At 47.5% G+C, this 14679-nt stretch overlaps 1 long non-coding RNA gene across 1 annotated transcript; it reads left to right on the top strand.

The window, feature by feature from the left end:
• The first annotated feature begins 273 nt into the window (after positions 1-273).
• On the top strand, positions 274-11130 carry LOC309633550. The gene is made up of 4 exons (XR_014247603.1): positions 274-8683; positions 9079-9506; positions 10012-10169; positions 10395-11130. It is a non-coding gene; the product is annotated as an uncharacterized lncRNA (long non-coding RNA).
• Positions 11131-14679: the final 3549 nt, after the last annotated feature.

The following is a 14679-nucleotide window of genomic DNA, read 5'->3' as shown; positions in this document are numbered from 1 at the left end:
CTTAAGAGAGTGGTGGCCAGGAGACAGTGGAGGCCATGGGCTCCAGGGAACATTTTCCTGGCCTTCCTCTGCTTCTAGGACTAGACCAGCCAGAGTTAGGGTAATCTGGGATATCCAATACCGCTCAGTGTTGCAGCCCAACTGGTGGCTTTGGCCTTCACTGCCCTGGAAATGCTGATGCTGTCTCAAAAATGAGGGTTGAGGGGGAGCCTGGGGGCAGGAGAGGTCCCTGCTCTCCCTTAATTAAGGGAGCAGGAGAGGTCCCTTAATTAAGTCCTTCCCCTTCAGACACTACACACTAGGGTGCCTTGGACATCACTCCACGAGACGACTGCCCCTGCTGCCCCTCCGTCCCCACTTCTGGTGTTGCTGCTGTGACTGGATCCGAGACCCGAAACCAGTGCGTCCAATAGCCTCCGCACAACGGTGGAGCTAATGTCCAAGCAGACCACAGCCAGTCCTCAGGAGAGGAGAGGGAACCACACCATGTATCCTGGTTTCTCTTCTCACCAGGAAGCTCCTTCGTGCTCTTCCGCAATCAGGCCTTGCACTGGCGTTCCTGGCATGTCTCCATGACTCTCTCTCCACCCACACCTCCTCAACCCTGTTCTGCGATCCCAGCCTCATCCCTTTCTTCTCACCCTGAGCCCTTCCTTTCATCATCCCTGAACACATTGGTCACTTACATCCTCTCTTTTTTAGCATCATCCTTTCTAATGATAAAACTACCTTCCCAATGAAAGATTTATTGTGCACGGAACCCTCCCCAGCTCCCCACGGTGGTGAAATTAGACAAAGGCTAGTCACATTTGGGAAACTGGAGAAGGAAATGGCTCAGATTTACACCCGAGCCCTGGGGAACAGCACCACCAGTGGGAGCCTATGGCAGAGGCTCCACCTTGAGTGGCAGAACTTTTATGGGGACACAAACTGTCCATTTATCTCCTATCTTGGGAGGAAGCAAGGATCCTCACTGGGGCCTGGCACTTGCCGGTTTGCTGATTGCTGAGCCAAACTGTCGGGTTTTAGTAGTCCTTCAAAGGCATCCAGGGAGAAAGCGAGGGTCCCGGGTCAGAGCTGGAGCAGGGTTTGCTCTCACCTCTGTGGCCTCCACTTCCCAGGACATACTCCTGCTGCTCTGGACCACGGCAACCTCCAGAAAGGAGATCGGGCTTACGAAATGGAAATTGTCCAGCGAAACTTAGAAACATCCCACCGGTACCCGCCTTACTTCCCACTACCAAGGTCCCAGTGTTCAAAAAATACAGAGCTTAGCAGCTGCAGAAAGCCTTTCAGATAAATTAGAGCTGAGCCAAACATTCAAGTACCGGGGGCCTGGTTCCCTAGGGCAGCCTCGTCCTCCTCCCCTGATCAGCATTTCCTGGGTGAGGAGGAAGAATTCAGCAAAAGGAGTAAATGTCCCCCTGGAATTTTAGCAAGGGACCTGGAAAGAAACACAGGCTCTGGCCTCTGAAAAACCTGGGTGGCAATCCCATCCCTGCCACTGACCTGCTGTGTGACCTTGGTCATATCCCTTAACTTCTCTGAGCTTCCACTTGCTTTCTCAACTGTAGACTAAGAATTAGAATTCCTCTTATATACGGTTGTAAGAATTAAACAAAATAAGGTCTGCACAGTTCCTGGTTTTTATTAAGTTACCAACCTGCTTGCAGATAGAGCCTCTAAAAGAAACTGTTTCCCATTTTCTGAAATGCTCTCCTCTCTGCCCTTAGCTTCCCTTTCTCCTCTCTCATCATTTCTTTCTCTAGCACAGGGAAAGATCTCCTAGGTCCCCACTATTCGAAGGTCCAGGGCGGCAAGCAGCCTCAACCAGGAGTTTGTGAGAAATGCAGAATCTGAGGCCTCACCTCAGACCCCCTGAGTCTGAATCTGCATTTTAATAAGATCCTCAAGTATTTCTCTGTGCAAATTAAAGTTTGAGAAGCACTTGCACTGGGTTACCCCTTGCTTCTTTTATTTACAACATCAAATAGAACGGAATTTCACACCACTTAATGGGAGTTTCCCTCTAGCAAATTGCTACACACTAAAATCTTCTTAATTGTGGCACTTGAGCAACAACAAATCATAATATTAATTAAAATAATAACACAATCTAATATGTGTTTAATGCTTTGGTATTTACAACACTTTTTTTTTTTTTTAAATAAATTTATTTATTTATTTATTTATTTTCGGCTGTGTTGGGTCCTCGTTTCTGTGCGAGGGCTTTCTCTAGTTGCGGCGAGCGCGGGACACTCTTCATCGCGGTGCGCGGGCCTCTCACTATCGCGGCCTCTCTTGTTGCGGAGCACAGGCTCCAGACGCGCAGGCTCAGTAGTTGTGGCTCACGGGCCCAGTTGCTCCACGGCATGTGGGATCTTCCCAGACCAGGGCTCGAACCCGTGTCCCCTGCATTGGCAGGCAGATTCTCAACCACTGCGCCACCAGGGAAGCCCTACAACACTCTTTTACACCCACATAATCTCATCTGATTCTAGAATATGGGATGGCTATCTTCAATCAGAGAGTGTTTGAGTGAGAGAATGAATAAATGATTGAATGGATGACTTGGGGACTATTTAGTGGAGAGAAATTGAATTACAAGAGGGCTTTTAGGATTACACCAATGAGGAATTTTGTCCAGTCGCTAGTAAGAGATTCAAAACAACAGTGACCTAAACAAGACAGAGACTTATTTTCCTCTCATATGATAAACCATCTGCAGGCAGGTCAGGCTGGTATGGGGATTCTACAAGGTCTCAGAAGCTGGAATCTGTCATCTGCTCTGCCATCCTCAGCACATGACGTCCATCTTCAAGCTCACCTCATGAGTGAAAGATGGCTGTTGGAGCTCCACCCATCAAATTCATATCCCAGGGACAAAGAAAGAAGAATCGGGGGAAAGGGAAAAGGGGTGCTTGCTGAGTTAACTCCTTTAAACAGCTTTCCCAAAATCCCACCCAATCACTGCCACTGACCTCTCATTAGCCACCCCCATTTGCAAGGAAGGTTGGGAAATGTGGTTTTATTAGCCAGATACATGGTGCCCCCAACATAGGAGTAAGTAAGGTGGGGATAATGGCTATTAGGATGAAAGTTAGCATTCTCTGCCAAAAGGGGTACGAATGAAAGGGAAGAATGCATATACAGATCATGTTCAGTGTGTCAAGGCCTTCTTGGAAGTGTTTTGTGTTTCTTCCCATGCAACAGCTCAATAAGGAATAGAACAGGGCTTCCCTGGTGGCGCAGCGGTTGAGAATCCACCTGCCAATGCAGAGGACACGGGTTCAAGCCCTGGTCCGGGCAGATCCCACTAGCCGCAGAGCAACTAAGCCCCTGCGCCACGACTACTGAGCCTGCGCTCTAGGGCCCACGAGCCACAACTACTGAGCCCGTGTGCCACAACTACTGAAGCCCACGCGCCTAGAGCCCACGCTCCACAACAAGAGAAGCCACCGCAATGAGAAGCCCGCACACCACAACCAAGAGTAGCCCCCGCTCTCCGCAACTAGAGAAAGCCCACGTGCAGCAACGAAGACTCAACGCAGCCAAAAATAAATAAATTTATAAAAAATAAATAAATAAGGAATAGAACAGTCTGGACAGGAGGGAGTGGTCCCTGCTAGGCTGCTTCTGGGGAAAAGGAAAGAGTCTTCTTACCAATGTATTACCTGAGGGCTCAAAATGGGGGGAGGTGAAAAATCAGGCCCCTCAGCTAGTCCAGCTCAGCTGGAGTGTGGTTTTCTCTCCAGAGGATGCTGGTTCATGATGGAGTTGTCATCACTCATGCTCTTCTTCCTGCCTGGGATGCTCTCCCTCCTCGACATCCTAATTCCAATCTTCTTCCACCCAACCCCTGCCCCATCCTTCTGTTCTCAGCTTGTATGTTCTCACAACCCTGTGATATATTTTGTAGGGGAGCAAAATTTGCCACCCTAGAATACGACTCTTTGGCATGAGGAAGAAACAAAAGACTCAGGAAGTTTTTTTCTTTTTTTTCTTTTCACCTCCCCCTTAACTACCTAAAAGAATTCAGAGAGAGGGCCTTCTCCAGGAAAGAGAACTATCACCAGAGCTATCTATAGTATAATATGAACTAGGTGTGGTATACAGGCAGGAAACTAGCAAAGTCTGTTTGTTAAAATTCCTCTCTCTGTCCCATTGTTTCTACACGGCTCAGCAAACATTTAACAAACATTTGCTCTTTTTTCATCTTCCTACAAATTGCCTTCCTTCCCTTTGAAGTCCCAGACACATGCTCCCTTCTCCTTAGTCCAGAATGACATATATACCTCATGCTGCCTGTATTTGGAATCTCTCACGTCAATGTGGATTTCTTGTACATAAGTAATTAAATTTGATTTTCTCCTGTTATTCTGTCTCGTGTCAATTTAATTCTTAGACCAGCCAGAAGAGCTGAGAAAGGTAGAGGAAAATTTTTTTCCTTCTTGACAGTTCTCATAAACCTGGATTTTACCTGTATAGTACTTGTTCCAGGTCTGTCCTGCCCTAGCCTCCAAGTATAAGGTCCCTGGGGGTATATACCACGTCTAACCTATTCGTCGTTAAATTTTCAGTAGTTTGAGGGTTTTGGGGGGGGTTTTTTGTTTTGTTTTTATAAATTTATTTATTTATTTTTGGCTGCATTGGGTCTTCGTTGATGCGCATGGGCTTTCTCTAGTTGCGGCAAGAGGGAGCTACTCTTCACTGTGTTGCGCGGGCTTCTCATTGTGGTGGCTTCTCGTTTCAGATCACGGGCTCTAGACGTACGGGCTTCAGTAGTTTTGCCACGTGGGCTCAATAGTTGTGGCTTGTGGGCTCTAGAGCGCAGGCTCAGTAGCTGTGGCACACCAGCTTAGTTGCTCCATGGCATGTGGGATCTTCCCGGACCAGGGCCCGAACCTGGTGTCCCCTGCATTGGCAGGTGGATTCTTAACAACTGCGCCACCATGGAAGTCCCAAATTTCCAGTACTTTGCACAGTACCTGGAACATAGTAGATGCACCAGAAATACTTCTTGAATGAATAAATGTGTTTGATAAGGAAGTTCATACTATTCCTTAGCTCTTTGGATCAATAACAACAACAACAAAATCTATCTAAACTAGTTTAAGCAAAAAGGGGAAACTTAATTTTAATGATATCACAGAGTCCAGATTACAGCCTAGCCTCAGGAATGGAGCAGAATCAGAAACTCAGACACCACTGGAAGTCTCCTCATCTTTCATTCTCTCTTCTGAGACCAGCTTCCCCTGCTTGTTACTTCCACACAGTGAGGAAAATATGACTGTCAAGAGAACCAAGAGTTATATGTTATTGGACCAATCAGCTGGAGAGAAGTTAAGATAGCTCTTTCTCTCTCCAAAATTCCCAAGCAGAAAAATTATTGTTCCAGTGTGGGTCAAGTGCCTGACCCTGGACCAATCAAGTGACCAGGGGCCAGGGGCCTACTGTAGAAACATGACAGTTCCTACTGCAACCTTGTAGTTTGGGTGTGGGAGAGCTGACTCCTGGAAGAGAGGTTTGGGGCAGACCAAACTGTGGACGACCACTGAAGTGAGCAAGGGCTCCCCAACACACACCAGCCCAGTTCCTCGGCCACAGCTCCAGCATCTCCTTGGATTAATGCCAGGTTCTCTGGGGCCTCCACTGGGTCTCCAGGGCGCTTGCTGGAGTTCTCTGGTAGATTCTAGTATCTGGATTTCACTCTTCATTAATTACTCAGAACCGTTCTTCCCCAACAATGCCAGTGTTCAGAGGGACCATGGGCACTTGAGGCTTCGCAGGGAAGGCCTCCTCAACAACCAGGAGATCCTGCTGGGCCTTCCTGGCTGAAGAAGGTGGAAAGTGGAGTCAGGAGAGTCATTAGGCAAGGTCAGACCTGAGGAGGAGGCAGCTCTCTCCATGACTTCCCCCAGCCAGCACTCTATCCTACCAATTACATCTGGTCATCATGCAGCTCTGAGGGCTGGGCTTCCACAACCATGTAACAAATGAGGAAACTAGGGCCCTGAAAGGGGGCAGGATACGAGGCGTGGTCGTTCAGCAGATCAACAGCAAAGATAACACTTGGAGTGAAGACTGCCGCCATGTCCTGCCTGCCATCTGCTGCACATGGTGGGGTGTCGCTCCAGGGCCTTGCTTCAGATGTATAAGCTCCCCCATCATTAAACCATTGATGTCTCTGTTGCTGACTCCGGGCTCTTTCTTCAGTCTTGAAGCAGGGCAAGCACAGGCCTTGTAGGCCTGTGAGGTGCAGCACAACATGTAAACATAAATAGACCATCTTCCAGAGCCCATCTAGGAAGGATGAGAAACCCAGAGTCTGCATAAGTGCAGAACCCAGCTCCCCGCACATGTTCCAGCTCATCTTGCCTGGCCTCCTCATCTGTCGGTGGGGCTCTGGCCTCGTCACTGGCCAGTGGGGCTCCCAGCCTCCGAAGCAGCAATGAAAACTCTCATGCAGCATCTCCAGAGACACTCTGGTCTTCAACCATTACCCCAGGCCTTCCAGCCGAAGCTGATTTTAAAAATGTGAAAGGATTTTTCTAGAAATGACAAGACGCTGTACATGGAGAGCTGGATGTTACTTGGCTCCTGTGTTACAAACAGTTTAGGTACCTTACTGTGAAAGTGAGTCCTACAGTATTTAAGTAAAAGGTATTCATAGCAAAAAAAAAAAAAAAAAAAAAAAAAGATGACACTTGAACTTAAGCCTCCTTTTTTTATGCTCTTAGTATAGAGACTGGAAGAGCTTGACACTTCTGCAGAGACATGGCTCTGCTCACCAAACACAGACTACATTTCCCAGGCTCCCTCGCATCTAGGTATGGACCATGTGATTGAGTTCAGCCCATAGGAGAAGGGTAGAAGAAATGCATGCCACCTCCACATTTGCCCATAAAATATTCCAAGTAATATTCCACACCCTCTCCCTTTCATCTGTGAGGCTGGAAGCAAAAGGCTCTGAGGTGGCAGAGCTTCCTAATGGAAGAAGGCCAAATCTCTGATTTCACCGCTTGGAGGAGAGCTGCCCAGGAAAGAGTCACCCTACCAAGAAGATCTGCTGTGGACTTTACTGGAGCAAGAAATAAATCTTTACTGTATGTTAAGCCACTGAGTTTTGTTTTTTGTTTTTTTTTGGCCTTGCCGCACGGCTTGCAGGATCTTAGTTCCCCAACCAGAGATCAAACCCAGGCCCTCGGCAGTGAGAGCACGGAGTCCTAACCACTGGACCACCAGGGAATTCCAAGCCACTGAAATATTGAGGCTATATGTTATCATCCATAGCCCAGCATACCTAGACTAGTACAACTCTGGTGAAGGCCCTCTTCTCTATGAGAATTGGACCTGACCTCCTCTAGCACTCTCTCTGTCCTTTGACTCTGACAAAGACCCAAACTGCAAAGGGGCAGTGCAGCTTTGCAATTAGGAACAGAGGCCTTAAATCCAGTCACATCCGAGTCTGAACTCAAGACCCACCACAGACAGACCTAAGCAGCTTTCTTGATCTCTTTGAGCCTATTTCCACATGTGTAAAATAATGATACCCAGTCCAAATGTGTTTTTAAGGATTCAATGAGATATGATGTGCCAGTGGTCTCTGCCCTGGGGACAATGAGGGAGAATGGATCTGGAGGGGCGAACAAAAGACAGCAGGGCACCATGTCAATCAAGGGAAGGCTGGATTCTGTTTTATTTGGAACTTTTCAGCAGGAGAGTTCACCACTGCAGAAAAGCATAATGCAATGGCAACAGTACTGGTGGTATTTGAGCCATTAATATAACATATCCGTATCAGTGAGGGTTGCATTTGCAGTTGTTGCAGATTGGCAGGGAATAACTACTTCATTATATCTTCTAGTGAGGGTCTGCCCAAGCATTTCCCTGCTGAAAAAAACAAGTGTATGTATATATGTATATAATCTTCTCTGTATGGTTCCAATTTTAGTATATGTGCTGCCCAAGTGAGCATGAACTGTATGTTCTTATAAATTCTTTCTATTTCCCCCTTTACACTAATTGTGGCATTTTGTGGTTTAATATTATTGAACTGGGATGTAGGTTGGTTACATTATCTATAAATGCTGAAGTGGCACTGAAACGTATTATAAGAAAAGGGCACTGGGTTGCATAAAGTTGAGAACTACAAGGTGCAGGTGACTCAGTGCCAGCACACTAAGAAGTGCTCGGTAAACAGTACCTATTGTTAGGAAGTCTGTTATCTCCCTTCATCGCCTCCAGTCACCGTTGGGTTGATGACCGTGGACACCAGTCCTGCTGTGAGTCACCAGCGCGGTCGGTCGCGGAGAAGAGGGCACAGACTGGGAGCCAGTTCCCCTGAGGGTGGTGGCGCTAAATGACGCAAGCGTGGGTCCCGAGCAACCGACATTGACACCACGGACCCCTCCCTCGGAAGCAAGGTGTCTCCGGAGGAACGGACTCTCTCCCGAGCCCTGAAAGCCCCGCGACGCCCTGTACCAAGTGCGCCTGCGCGGCCCCCTCGACGCAGACCAGCATCCTGGGCTTTCCGCCAAAGCCGGGAGGTGGGGCCAGGCCTGGCTCCAAAGCCGCCAACGAGGCGCGCCCGGCCCAGCTGACGTCAGCGAGTTGGACGGGTCGGCGAGGAGTGGAGTTGGCCTGGAAGCAGGGCCGTCTCACCCCCAGGGGAAGGGAGGAGGTGGGAGAATTGGGAGAAGAGGGAGGGAGGAAAAAGGCAGGCGGGGACGGGAAGTGAGCCCGCGGAAGTCTGACTCAGGCCAGTCTGAACAGCCGTGGGGAGGGGAAACGGGGTACCAAGTTACTTACCTGCTTGAAACTTGGCATTCAAGGCGCCTGCCTCCATCTCCGTCCTCATCTCCCTGCCATGCCCGGGACCCTGCCGCAGAACTACTTATAGACTCCTCCGAAGGCCAGGCTAATCCATGCCTATGTGCCTTTGGGTACACAGTACTCTGCCTGAATTGCTTTTCCCTGGCTTATCTAGCTTGAGGCTTCCTTTAAAGTGTCACCTTCTCCATGAAGTATTTCCCAGTCCAGACATAATTACTCTTATTTCTGTGCTAAAATCCACAGATGTCTACGGTAGACGAGAATGGGCGTTTATCACTTTAGTACAGTGCTTGCAAACTTCAGTCTCCATCAGAATCACCCAGAACGCTTGTTAAAGCACAGACTGCTGATTCCAGAGTTTCTGATTCTATTCTGGTCTGGGCTGGTGTTGGAGGAAGAATCGAGAGGGCATGACCACTGATTGACCCACCAGCTGGACTCAGCCAGTCGCAGGCTCCGCCCACACCCTTTGTCTTTGGAATGTACGCTCAGCCTACTTTCCCACAGTGGGAGCTGTTTCAAGGACGTAGCCTTGAGAGAGAAAGGTATTGTTGAGACTGTATGGACTGAATATATGACTGAATCCAGTTAAGGTCTCTTTAACTTGAAGGTTTTGGTGGGCAGGTACAGGGATCTACTCGTCTTGCAGGCGCCCAAGACAAGCCTCCTAAGTAAGTACCCTTGCTTATTAAATCTGCCACCTACCAGTCTGGAGTGGTCTGCCTCTTTCTTTGGTCTCTCCCTGCCCTCTGGGTATGGGACCAGTTTGTGAACGAACAGGTGGAGCCAAGAATGTTGACTCCGAACCAAGTTCCCAGGTGTTGTTGATGCTCCTAGTCCAAGGATCACACTTTGAGAACCACTGGTTTAGTACAAGAAATCATCATGCCTGGGTACGATCAGTGCTTATTTGTTAACTCACTCAATAAATGTCTACTTTGGGCCTGCTGTGTGCCAGCCGGGACCAGGTGTTGAGTATTCAGTGTAAGCAAAACAGACATAGAACCTACCCCCATGGAGTATACAGTCAACTGGGGAGACGGAAATTGAGCAAATAATCATACTATTATATTAACAAATTGTGATAAACACTCTAAAGGAAAAGAAAAAGAATATTATGAAAAAGAATAGTAACAAAAACCTATTTTATATTTTTCCTATTTTTTTTTTTTAAAGGAGAGAGCACAAACGCAGTCCCCCACAAACACAAATTATGCAACTGAGTTTCTTTCACACATTTGGGGAAATTGCAAGGGTCGGCACACTCGGAGTGCAACGGAGGAGCCTTGCCCTAGGAAATACCACCTTCTTGATCGTGGTATTTCCCCTGCCAGGTAAGTATACAAGAGCCTATTTTAGATTGAGTGGTCAGGTAAGGCTTTTGGGGGAAAAGGGACATTCAAAGAGGCGTATTTTAAACAAATTCCTATAGGGTGGACTTATTGCACAGTATTATGATCTATTTTTAAGTTGTCCAGCCTAACACTAGCCTATGTTCTCCTTGAAAGCTAAACTCCTGTCTTATTAATATTTTTGCCGGGACTTCCTTGGTGGCGCAGTGGATAAGAATCCGCCTGCCAATGCAGGGGACACGGGTTCGAGCCCTGGTCCGGGAAGATCCCACATGCCACAGAGCAACGAAGCCCATGCCTCACAACTACTGAGCCTGCGCTCTAGAGCCCATGAGCCACAACTACTGAAGCCCACATGCCTAGAGCCCGTGCTCCACAACAAGAGAAGCCACTGCAATGAGAAGCCCGCGCACCGCAACGAAGAGTAGCTCCCGCTCGCCGCAACTAGAGAAAGCACAAGCGCAGCAACGAAGACCCAACGCAGCCACAAACACATAAATAAATATATTTTTTAAAAAGACAAAAAAAATATTTTTGCCTTCAGCGTGCTGCAGAGAGTAGGGCCTTGATAGATAACGTAAGAATGGATGGAAAGATGGAGGGAGCATTGGAAGAATGAACAAATGAATGAATAAAATGTCAGATGATGTATGCATGTGTGCATGGGTGGATCGATGGATGGATGGAAGGATGGGTGGTGGATGGATGGATAACTGTCTCTGGCATCAACACAGAGAACCAGGATTCTCTACTTACCAGTGAGGCCAGAGTAGAAACTGATAGAAACTTAGCTGACTCCTTTACTGTATTTCAAAATCCTGTTCATCATTTAAGGTGACCACAAATGGCCCCTTCTCCCCAGAGCTCCCTTGATTATCATTGCTCAGCCTCACTCCCCACATGAATGCGTGTTATCACCTCTCACACTCCCGCACGTGCCACACTTACTTCAACACACGCAACTGCCCTATGCTTGCCATTTACTACCTGTGTGCAAGTTTCTTCTGTGTCAGACTCAGAAGGGAAAAGAACTGGGGGGGAGGAAGAGGAGAAAGTTTTTCTCCTGGCTCTGAGCTAAAAAAGGCACAGAGCACAGAGGGTGGTGAGGAGATTCTTGCTCTGATAATTCCTCACATGACTTCAAAAAAAAGCACTTTAAATGACACATTTCCTCTAAATATGTGTCTTAGGCTCCTAAGAGGGACATAGTTTATTCAGAGATTCAATTTGAGTTAAATAAGGAGAAGAAAATCACCCAGGGTCCCTCTGGGGTGTTTAAAAATGGAAAGTGAAAAGAAAATTATATAGAGACGAGTTCCTTCCGTTTGAAAACTCTCCAACCGGGGATGAAAGTTCAACTGGCTCTGCAGGCTTCAGACTTCCATACACTTGTTTCCAGCCCCATGGAAGCTCTTAGCCACCCAAGCCTGTCCTCCTATGCCAAAGGAACTTGACTTCAGAAGGGAATTTCCAACGGATTTACAGGTGGGAATAGAGCCCCTCTCCAACCAAAAGAGGGCAGAACAGAGAATCTGGGACATGAAATTCCCCAGAGATTGAAATAAAATACTTCTCAACTGTGAAGGACTTGAACAGAATACTCTCAAAAGAGGACAAGAGATAACAAGTGTGGGATGAACGTCCAACCCCAATATTAACTAAAGAAGTGTAAAAAAAGCAAGATTTCATATGTATGTGCACACACGCATGCACACATTTCAAACTTAATACTCCAAGTCAGGATGTCCTGAAATGGCCTTTAGTGGGACTGTAATTGGTACATTTCTGAAGTCATTGGGCAGTAAGTAGGTCTCAAATGTCTATAAAATGTTCATGCTCTTCCCCCCAAAAAAGAGGAGGATGCGATTTGACACCAATTTATTTCCAAATCCGATCATCTATCCTAAAGGAATCACTTGAAATACAAAACAACAACAGCAAAAAGAACACTAAACACAAAGACATTCATCTCTGTGTTACATAAATTAGTGAAAGACTGGAAACAGCCCAAAAGTCCAGCAACTAAAGAATGGTTGTTGGACTTCCCTGGTGGCACAGTGGTTAAGAATCCGCCTGCCAATGCAGGGGACACGGGTTCGAGCCCTGGTCCAGGAAGATCCCACATGCCACAGAGCAACTAAGCCTGTGTGCCGCAGCTACTGAGCCTGTGCTCTAGAGCCCATGATCCACAACTACTGAGCCCGCATGCCACAACTACTGAAGCCTGTGTGCCTAGAGCCTGTGCTCCACAACAAAGAGAAACCACCGCAATGAGAAGCCCGCACACCGCAACGAAGAGTAGCCCCCCGCTCACCACAACTAGAGAAAGCCCACACGCAGCAACAAAGACCCAATGCAGCCAAAAATAAAATATTAATTAATTAATTTTAAAAAAAACAAAATAGTGCTGGCTCAGTAGTAAGTATGCTGTTTATTTATGAAGGAAGGAAGGGAGGAAGGAAGGTTGGTTGTTGGTTGGACATTTATAGAATTCGATATATCCATGTCCAATTATGTGTTTGGCAGGGTTCTTCCTTGGGGAATGTGCTAGCGATGTTGTGTAGGATGTAGGCTGCAGGTCCTTCAGGAGAACACCCTGATTGAGTCCCTCGAGTCCAAAACCTGGTTCTCAGCTCCTCAGGGTCAGAACCTTACTTCTTACTGCACCACATAAGAGCAGATTCTTGGTGACAGACTTTCACTAATAACACCCATGGCTGATAACATCAAAGGCTGATTTATTAGATTATGGCGGATGATATCCCTTTTCAAACAGCAGAATACGTAGCCACTGCCCAAAATCTGTCCCTCATCTGGTTTTGTGTAGATGGGAGGAAACATCAGAAGGTTTCTTGGTGAGCTGCATGTTTGAATAAAAGAAAATGGGTAGTCTTGAGGAGTATTTTTTCAAGCCATGGTGAAGCTTGATGAAATGTCCCTGATCTATAGGACAGACAATTTCTCTAATGACTGAGATGCTTGTTTCTCTCCCCTGGACAGCCCGAAGGCTGCTTGGTGACCAGCTGGCTTTCTTGCACCTGCCTGTCCATGCTCACTGCTTCTCTTTTTATGAATGCAGTTCCATTCTCAGCACAGGTGACTGACCAATCCAGGGGTGGCACCAGCTGGATCAGTCATCGTCCCTCCTATGGGCATATGGAGTTGGGGTTGTGCTAGTTCTCAATCTATTGCCTCTCAGCTCCAAATTCAATCTTCATTGTCTGCCCTGCAAAAATGTAGTGGATCATCTCAAAATTTTTCCTTTGCCAGCTGACCGATGTTAAGCTTTGTCAGTAGAGGACACTGGAGAGACATTGTAGGAGAGATTTTCCTTCCGGATTCCAGTGTGCTCTGCTCAGCAGGCCCCTGTGGCAGGCAGCGCCTGGCTCCTACAGCCTGGACAGCTTCTCCAGTATCCAGCTCCTGCGATGCAAGTGACTTATCCTGCATCAGCGTCCTGCAGGACAGATGGCTTCTTTAGCATCCAGCTCCTACAGTGCACAGTGGCCAGCATCATGCAAACGCCCCAGCTTCCCCTCGCACTCCTGCTACAGGTGGTTTTGTAGAAGAGGGACCCCAGTAAATACATCCCAAGCACTCTAGAGGGTGGATTTCCAGCATATTCTGCTCTGCCAGTGCAGCACCATAGTGACTTCTCTACCATCCCGTGAACCACAGCTACACCCTCTCCTACAAGGTCTGAGTCTTAGCCATGAGGGTGGGATGGCGGTGTGGGCTGCCTCAGCCCGAGGGGGAGCAGCTGCTCCTTGTAGCTGCTGTTCCCATACTCCTGAAGTCCACTGGGCCTTGGGAGACTCTCTAGTATCCTAATAATCCTGATAATGTCCCCCTCTTTTTTTTTCAGTTTAATCTAGCTCTGGTGTGTTTTTGTAACTTATAAACAAAAGAGACGTAACTTGGGAATCCCTGGTGGTCCAGTGGTTAGGACTCCGTGCTCTCACTGCCCAGGGCCCGGGATCAACCCCTAGTTGGGGAACTCAGATCCCACAAGCTGAGCAGCACGGCAAAAAAAAAAAAAAAAAGAGAGAGAGAGACTTAACTAATACAATTGGACTCTGGGAGACCCTGCACCTCTTCTCATTATATATTAACTTCAGTAGAAAATTTCGTGTTTGAGAGATGTCCCCATTTGAAAAAACATTATTTATAAAAGTGAAAATAAGAAGCAACTTGGAAGTCCAATAATAGATATGATTTGAAAAGTATTAATGTGCCTGTTTCTTTTGGTTTTTTCCGCCTCAGCACAAATCACGTGGGCTGGTTATTCTTCACTTGCCCCTTCAAATCCTTTGTCCACCGTTTTCCACCCTCTCTGTATACTGGGAGGTTGACCTCTGCAGAATACTTGTTCCCCTGCCTTCCCATTCAGTTGGGACAATGGGAGGCCCTGAAAAGAGATAGAGGGCAGGTGGAGGGAGATGTCAGAGTCATTAGTCCCCTAGTTCCCTCTCAGCCAGACCACGGGGGAGGC

This window comes from Balaenoptera borealis (genome assembly GCF_965194805.1).
Source record: "Balaenoptera borealis genome assembly, chromosome: 8".
NCBI classification, from domain to species: Eukaryota; Metazoa; Chordata; class Mammalia; order Artiodactyla; family Balaenopteridae; genus Balaenoptera; species Balaenoptera borealis.
The sequence above is the reverse complement of the archived record's forward strand: the minus strand, read 5'-3'. Positions and strand labels throughout refer to the sequence as shown.